Genomic DNA, 10408 nt, shown 5'->3' with positions numbered 1-10408 from the left:
CTACAGTACTGGGGAGGACCACACTACAGTACTGGGGAGGACCACACTACAGTACTGGGGAGGACCACACTACAGTACTGGGGAGGACCACACTACAGTACTGTGGACCACACTACAGTACTGTGGACCACACTACAGTACTGTGGACCACACTACAGTACTGGGGAGGACCACACTACAGTACTGTGAACCACACTACAGTACTGGGGAGGACCACACTACAGTACTGGGGAGGACCACACTACAGTACTGGGGAGGACCACACTACAGTACTGGGGAGGACCACACTACAGTACTGGGGAGGACCACACTACAGTACTGGGGAGGACCACACTACAGTACTGGGGAGGACCACACTACAGTACTGGGGAGGACCACACTACAGTACTGGGGAGGACCACACTACAGTACAGGGGAGGACCACACTACAGTACTGGGGAGGACCACACTACAGTACTGGGGAGGACCACACTACAGTACTGGGGAGGACCACACTACAGTACTGTGGACCACACTACAGTACTGAGGACCACACTACAGTACTGTGGACCACACTACAGTACTGGGGACCACACTACAGTACTGTGGACCACACTACAGTACTGGGGAGGACCACACTACAGTACTGTGGACCACACTACAGTACTGGGGAGGACCACACTACAGTACTGTGAACCACACTACAGTACTGTGAACCACACTACAGTACTGGGGAGGACCACACTACAGTACTGTGAACCACACTACAGTACTGGGGAGGACCACACTACAGTACTGGGGAGGACCACACTACAGTACTGTGGACCACACTACAGTACTGTGGACCACACTACAGTACTGAGGAGGACCACACTACAGTACTGGGGAGGACCACACTACAGTACTGGGGAGGACCACACTACAGTACTGGGGAGGACCACACTACAGTACTGGGGAGGACCACACTACAGTACTGTGGACCACACTACAGTACTGTGGACCACACTACAGTACTGGGGAGGACCACACTACAGTACTGTGAACCACACTACAGTACTGTGAACCACACTACAGTACTGTGAACCACACTACAGTACTGGGGAGGACCACACTACAGTACTGGGGACCACACTACAGTACTGGGGAGGACCACACTACAGTACTGTGAACCACACTACAGTACTGTGGACCACACTACAGTACTGGGGAGGACCACACTACAGTACTGTGGACCACACTACAGTACTGGGGAGGACCACACTACAGTACTGGGGAGGACCACACTACAGTACTGTGAACCACACTACAGTACTGTGGACCACACTACAGTACTGGGGAGGACAACACTACAGTACTGGGGAGGACCACACTACAGTACTGTGGACCACACTACAGTACTGTGGACCACACTACAGTACTGGGGAGGACCACACTACAGTACTGTGGACCACACTACAGTACTGGGGAGGACCACACTACAGTACTGGGGAGGACCACACTACAGTACTGGGGAGGACCACACTACAGTACTGGGGAGGACCACACTACAGTACTGGGGAGGACCACACTACAGTACTGGGGAGGACCACACTACAGTACTGGGGAGGACCACACTACAGTACTGGGGAGGACCACACTACAGTACTGGGGAGGACCACACTACAGTACTGGAGGACCACACTACAGTACTGGGGAGGACCACACTACAGTACTGGGAGGACCACACTACAGTACTGGGGAGGACCACACTACAGTACTGGGGAGGACCACACTACAGTACTGGGGACCACACTACAGTACTGTGGACCACACTACAGTACTGGGGAGGACCACACTACAGTACTGGGGAGGACCACACTACAGTACTGTGGACCACACTACAGTACTGGGGAGGACCACACTACAGTACTGGGGAGGACCACACTACAGTACTGGGAGGACCACACTACAGTACTGGGGAGGACCACACTACAGTACTGGGGAGGACCACACTACAGTACTGGGGAGGACCACACTACAGTACTGGGGAGGACCACACTACAGTACTGGGGAGGACCACACTACAGTACTGGGGAGGACCACACTACAGTACTGGGGAGGACCACACTACAGTACTGTGGACCACACTACAGTACTGGGGAGGACCACACTACCGTACTCTGGACCACACTACAGTACTGTGGACCACACTACAGTACTGTGGACCACACTACAGTACTGGGGAGGACCACACTACCGTACTGTGGACCACACTACAGTACTGTGGACCACACAACAGTACTGTGGACCACACTACAGTACTGGGGAGGACCACACTACCGTACTGGGGAGGACCACACTACAGTACTGGGGAGGACCACACTACCGTACTCTGGACCACACTACAGTACTGTGGACCACACTACAGTACTGTGGACCACACTACAGTACTGGGGAGGACCACACTACCGTACTGTGGACCACACTACAGTACTGTGGACCACACAACAGTACTGTGGACCACACAACAGTACTGTGGACCACACTACAGTACTGGGGAGGACCACACTACAGTACTGGGGAGGACCACACTACAGTACTGTGGACCACACTACAGTACTGGGGAGGACCACACTACCGTACTGTGGACCACACTACAGTACTGTGGACCACACTACAGTACTGTGGACCACACTACAGTACTGTGGACCACACACTACAGTACTGTGGGACCACACTACAGTACTGTGGACCACACTACAGTACTGGGGAGGACCACACTACAGTACTGTGAACCACACTACAGTACTGGGGAGGGACCACACTACAGTACTGGGGAGGACCACACTACAGTACTGGGGAGGACCACACTACAGTACTGGGGAGGACCACACTACAGTACTGTGGAGGACCACACTACAGTACTGGGAGGACCACACTACAGTACTGGGGAGGACCACACTACAGTACTGGGGAGGACCACACTACAGTACTGGGGAGGACCACACTACAGTACTGGGGAGGACCACACTACAGTACGTGGGAGGACCACACTACAGTACTGGGAGGACCACACTACAGTACTGTGGACCACACTACAGTACTGAGGACCACACTACAGTACTGTGGACCACACTACAGTACTGGGGACCACACTACAGTACTGTGGACCACACTACAGTACTGGGGAGGACCACACTACAGTACTGTGGACCACAACTACAGTACTGGGGAGGACCACACTACAGTACTGTGAACCACACTACAGTACTGTGAACCACACTACAGTACTGTGAACCACACTACAGTACTGGGGAGGACCACACTACAGTACTGTGAACACACTACAGTACTGGGGGAGGACCACACTACAGTACTGGGGAGGACCACACTACAGTACTGGGGAGGACCACACTACAGTACTCGTACTGAGGACCACACTACAGTACTGGGGAGGACCACACTACAGTACTGGGGAGGCACACTACAGTACTGTGACCCACTACAGTACTGGGGAGGACCACACTACAGTACTGGGTGGAGACCACACTACAGTACTGTGAACCACCACTACAGTATGGGGAGGACCACACCTACAGTACTGGGGAGGACCACACTACAGTACTGGGGAGGACCACACTACAGTACTGGGGAGGGACCACACTACAGTACTGTGACCACACTACAGTACTGTGGAACCACCTACAGTACTGGGGAGGACCACACTACAGTACTGTGGACCACACTAACAGTACTGTGGACCACACTACATGTACGTGGGGAGGACCACACTACAGTACTGTGGACCACACTACAGTACTGGGGAGGACCACAATGACAGTAATGTGAACCACACTCCAGTACTGTGGACCACCCACTACAGGACTGGGGAGGCCAACTACATAACTGTGACCACACTACAGTACTGGGGAGGACCACACTACAGTACTGGGGAGGACCCCACTACAGTACTGGGGAGGACACCAACTACAGTACTGGGGAGGACCACACTACAGTACTACTGGGGAGGATCTCAACACTACAGTACTGGGGAGGACCACACTACAGTACTGGGGAGGACCACACTACAGTACTGGGGAGGAAAACACTACAGTACTGTGGACCACACTACAGTACTGGGGAGGACCACACTACAGTACTGTGGACCACACTACAGTACTGTGGACCACACTACAGTACTGTGGACCACACTACAGTACTGTGAGGACCACACTACAGTACCTGGGGAAGGACCACACTACAGTACTGTGAAACCACACTACAGTACTGTGAACCACCACTACAGTACTGTGAACCACACTACAGTACTGGGGGAGGACCCACCACTACAGTACTGGGGGAAGGACCACACTACAGTACTGGGGAGGACCACACTACAGTACTGGGGAGGACCACACTACAGTACTGGGGAGGACCACACTACAGTACTGGGGAGGACCACACTACAGTACTGGGGAGGACCACACTACAGTACTGGGGAGGAAAACACTACAGTACTGTGGACCACACTACAGTACTGGGGAGGACCACACTACAGTACTGTGGACAACACTACAGTACTGTGGACCACACTACAGTACTGTGGACCACACTACAGTACTGTGGACCACACTACAGTACTGGGGAGGACCACACTACAGTACTGTGAACCACACTACAGTACTGTGAACCACACTACAGTACTGTGAACCACACTACAGTACTGGGGAGGACCACACTACAGTACTGGGGAGGACCACACTACAGTACTGGGGAGGACCACACTACAGTACTGGGGAGGACCACACTACAGTACTGGGGAGGACCACACTACAGTACTGGGGAGGACCACACTACAGTACTGGGGAGGACCACTACAGTACTGGGAGGACCACACTACAGTACTGGGGAGGACCACACTACAGTACTGGGGAGGACCACACTACAGTACTGGGGAGGACCACACTACAGTACTGGGGAGGAACCACACTACAGTACTGGGGAGACCACACTACAGTACTGGGGAGGAACCCACACTACAGTACTGGGGAGGACCACACTACAGTACTGGGGAGGACCACACTACAGTACTGGGGAGGACCACACTACAGTACTGGGGAGGACCACACTACAGTACTGGGGAGGACCACACTACAGTACTGGGGAGGACCACACTACAGTACTGGGGAGGACCACACTACAGTACTGTGGAGGACCACACTACAGTACTGGGGAGGACCACACTACAGTACTGTGGACCACACTACAGTACTGGGGAGGACCACACTACAGTACTGGGGAGGACCACACTACCGTACTCTGGACCACACTACAGTACTGTGGACCACACTACAGTACTGTGGACCACACTACAGTACTGTGGACCACACTACAGTACTGGGGAGGACCACACTACCGTACTGTGGACCACACTACAGTACTGTGGACCACACTACAGTACTGTGGACCACACTACAGTACTGGGGAGGACCACACTACAGTACTGGGGAGGACCACACTACAGTACTGGGGAGGACCACACTACAGTACTGTGGACCACACTACAGTACTGGGGAGGACCACACTACCGTACTGTGGACCACACTACAGTACTGTGGACCACACTACAGTACTGTGGACCACACTACAGTACTGTGGACCACACTACAGTACTGTGGACCACACTACAGTACTGTGGACCACACTACAGTACTGTGGACCACACTACAGTACTGTGGACCACACTACAGTACTGGGGAGGACCACACTACAGTACTGTGAACCACACTACAGTACTGGGGAGGACCACACTACAGTACTGGGGAGGACCACACTACAGTACTGGGGAGGACCACACTACAGTACTGGGGAGGACCACACTACAGTACTGGGGAGGACCACACTACAGTACTGGGGAGGACCACACTACAGTACTGGGGAGGACCACACTACAGTACTGGGGAGGACCACACTACAGTACTGGGGAGGACCACACTACAGTACTGGGGAGGACCACACTACAGTACTGGGGAGGACCACACTACAGTACTGGGGAGGACCACACTACAGTACTGAGGACCACACTACAGTACTGTGGACCACACTACAGTACTGGGGACCACACTACAGTACTGTGGACCACACTACAGTACTGGGGAGGACCACACTACAGTACTGTGGACCACACTACAGTACTGGGGAGGACCACACTACAGTACTGTGAACCACACTACAGTACTGTGAACCACACTACAGTACTGTGAACCACACTACAGTACTGGGGAGGACCACACTACAGTACTGTGAACCACACTACAGTACTGGGGAGGACCACACTACAGTACTGGGGAGGACCACACTACAGTACTGGGGAGGACCACACTACAGTACTGTGGACCACACTACAGTACTGGGGAGGACCACACTACAGTACTGGGGAGGACCACACTACAGTACTGTGGACCACACTACAGTACTGTGGACCACACTACAGTACTGTGGACCACACTACAGTACTGGGGAGGACCACACTACAGTACTGTGAACCACACTACAGTACTGTGAACCACACTACAGTACTGGGGAGGACCACACTACAGTACTGGGGACCACACTACAGTACTGGGGAGGACCACACTACAGTACTGTGAACCACACTACAGTACTGTGGACCACACTACAGTACTGGGGAGGACCACACTACAGTACTGTGGACCACACTACAGTACTGTGGACCACACTACAGTACTGGGGAGGACCACACTACAGTACTGTGGACCACACTACAGTACTGGGGAGGACCACACTACAGTACTGTGAACCACACTACAGTACTGTGGACCACACTACAGTACTGGGGAGGACCACACTACAGTACTGTGGACCACACTACAGTACTGGGGAGGACCACACTACAGTACTGGGGAGGACCACACTACAGTACTGGGGAGGACCACACTACAGTACTGGGGAGGACCACACTACAGTACTGGGGAGGACCACACTACAGTACTGGGGAGGACCACACTACAGTACTGGGGAGGACCACACTACAGTACTGGGGAGGAAAACACTACAGTACTGTGGACCACACTACAGTACTGGGGAGGACCACACTACAGTACTGTGGACCACACTACAGTACTGTGGACCACACTACAGTACTGTGGACCACACTACAGTACTGGGGAGGACCACACTACAGTACTGGGGAGGACCACACTACAGTACTGTGAACCACACTACAGTACTGTGAACCACACTACAGTACTGTGAACCACACTACAGTACTGGGGAGGACCACACTACAGTACTGGGGAGGACCACACTACAGTACTGGGGAGGACCACACTACAGTACTGGGGAGGACCACACTACAGTACTGGGGAGGACCACACTACAGTACTGGGGAGGACCACACTACAGTACTGGGGAGGACCACACTACAGTACTGGGGAGGACCACACTACAGTACTGGGGAGGACCACACTACAGTACTGGGGAGGACCACACTACAGTACTGGGGAGGACCACACTACAGTACTGTGGACCACACTACAGTACTGGGGAGGACCACACTACAGTACTGGGGAGGACCACACTACAGTACTGTGGACCACACTACAGTACTGGGGAGGACCACACTACAGTACTGGGGAGGACCACACTACAGTACTGGGGAGGACCACACTACAGTACTGGGGAGGACCACACTACAGTACTGGGGAGGACCACACTACAGTACTGGGGAGGACCACACTACAGTACTGGGGAGGACCACACTACAGTACTGGGGAGGACCACACTACAGTACTGGGGAGGACCACACTACAGTACTGGGGAGGACCACACTACAGTACTGGGGAGGACCACACTACAGTACTGTGGACCACACTACAGTACTGGGGAGGACCACACTACTGTACTCTGGACCACACTACAGTACTGTGGACCACACTACAGTACTGTGGACCACACTACAGTACTGGGGAGGACCACACTACCGTACTGTGGACCACACTACAGTACTGTGGACCACACTACAGTACTGGGGAGGACCACACTACAGTACTGGGGAGGACCACACTACAGTACTGGGGAGGACCACACTACAGTACTGGGGAGGACCACACTACAGTACTGTGGACCACACTACAGTACTGGGGAGGACCACACTACCGTACTGTGGACCACACTACAGTACTGTGGACCACACTACAGTACTGTGGACCACACTACAGTACTGTGGACCACACTACAGTACTGTGGACCACACTACAGTACTGTGGACCACACTACAGTACTGGGGAGGACCACACTACAGTACTGTGAACCACACTACAGTACTGGGGAGGACCACACTACAGTACTGGGGAGGACCACACTACAGTACTGGGGAGGACCACACTACAGTACTGGGGAGGACCACACTACAGTACTGGGGGGACCACACTACAGTACTGGGAGGACCACACTACAGTACTGGGGAGGACCACACTACAGTACTGGGGAGGACCACACTACAGTACTGGGGAGGACCACACTACAGTACTGGGGAGGACCACACTACAGTACTGGGGAGGACCACACTACAGTACTGGGGAGGACCACACTACAGTACTGGGGAGGACCACACTACAGTACTGGGGAGGACACACTACAGTACTGTGGACCACACTACAGTACTGAGGACCACACTACAGTACTGTGGACCACACTACAGTACTGGGGACCACACTACAGTACTGTGGACCACACTACAGTACTGGGGAGGACCACACTACAGTACTGTGGACCACACTACAGTACTGGGGAGGACCACACTACAGTACTGTGAACCACACTACAGTACTGTGAACCACACTACAGTACTGTGAACCACACTACAGTACTGGGGAGGACCACACTACAGTACTGTGAACCACACTACAGTACTGGGGAGGACCACACTACAGTACTGGGGAGGACCACACTACAGTACTGGGGAGGACCACACTACAGTACTGTGGACCACACTACAGTACTGTGGACCACACTACAGTACTGGGGAGGACCACACTACAGTACTGGGGAGGACCACACTACAGTACTGGGGAGGACCACACTACAGTACTGGGGAGGACCACACTACAGTACTGTGGACCACACTACAGTACTGTGGACCACACTACAGTACTGTGGACCACACTACAGTACTGGGGAGGACCACACTACAGTACTGTGAACCACACTACAGTACTGTGAACCACACTACAGTACTGGGGAGGACCACACTACAGTACTGGGGACCACACTACAGTACTGGGGAGGACCACACTACAGTACTGTGAACCACACTACAGTACTGTGGACCACACTACAGTACTGGGGAGGACCACACTACAGTACTGTGGACCACACTACAGTACTGTGGACCACACTACAGTACTGGGGAGGACCACACTACAGTACTGTGGACCACACTACAGTACTGGGGAGGACCACACTACAGTACTGTGAACCACACTACAGTACTGTGGACCACACTACAGTACTGGGGAGGACCACACTACAGTACTGTGGACCACACTACAGTACTGGGGAGGACCACACTACAGTACTGGGGAGGACCACACTACAGTACTGGGGAGGACCACACTACAGTACTGGGGAGGACCACACTACAGTACTGGGGAGGACCACACTACAGTACTGGGGAGGACCACACTACAGTACTGGGGAGGACCACACTACAGTACTGGGGAGGAAAACACTACAGTACTGTGGACCACACTACAGTACTGGGGAGGACCACACTACAGTACTGTGAACCACACTACAGTACTGTGGACCACACTACAGTACTGTGGACCACACTACAGTACTGTGGACCACACTACAGTACTGTGGACCACACTACAGTACTGTGGACCACACTACAGTACTGGGGAGGACCACACTACAGTACTGTGAACCACACTACAGTACTGTGAACCACACTACAGTACTGTGAACCACACTACAGTACTGGGGAGGACCACACTACAGTACTGGGGAGGACCACACTACAGTACTGGGGAGGACCACACTACAGTACTGGGGAGGACCACACTACAGTACTGGGGAGGACATACTACAGTACTGGGGAGGACCACACTACAGTACTGGGGAGGACCACACTACAGTACTGGGGAGGACCACACTACAGTACTGGGGAGGACCACACTACAGTACTGGGGAGGACCACACTACAGTACTGAGGAGGACCACACTACAGTACTGTGGACCACACTACAGTACTGAGGACCACACTACAGTACTGTGGACCACACTACAGTACTGGGGACCACACTACAGTACTGTGGACCACACTACAGTACTGGGGAGGACCACACTACAGTACTGTGGACCACACTACAGTACTGGGGAGGACCACACTACAGTACTGGGGAGGACCACACTACAGTACTGG

The sequence above is a fragment of the Procambarus clarkii genome, chromosome 75 (assembly GCF_040958095.1).
Source record: "Procambarus clarkii isolate CNS0578487 chromosome 75, FALCON_Pclarkii_2.0, whole genome shotgun sequence".
In the NCBI taxonomy this organism is placed as follows: Eukaryota; Metazoa; Arthropoda; class Malacostraca; order Decapoda; family Cambaridae; genus Procambarus; species Procambarus clarkii.
This window is presented reverse-complemented; position numbering follows the sequence as displayed.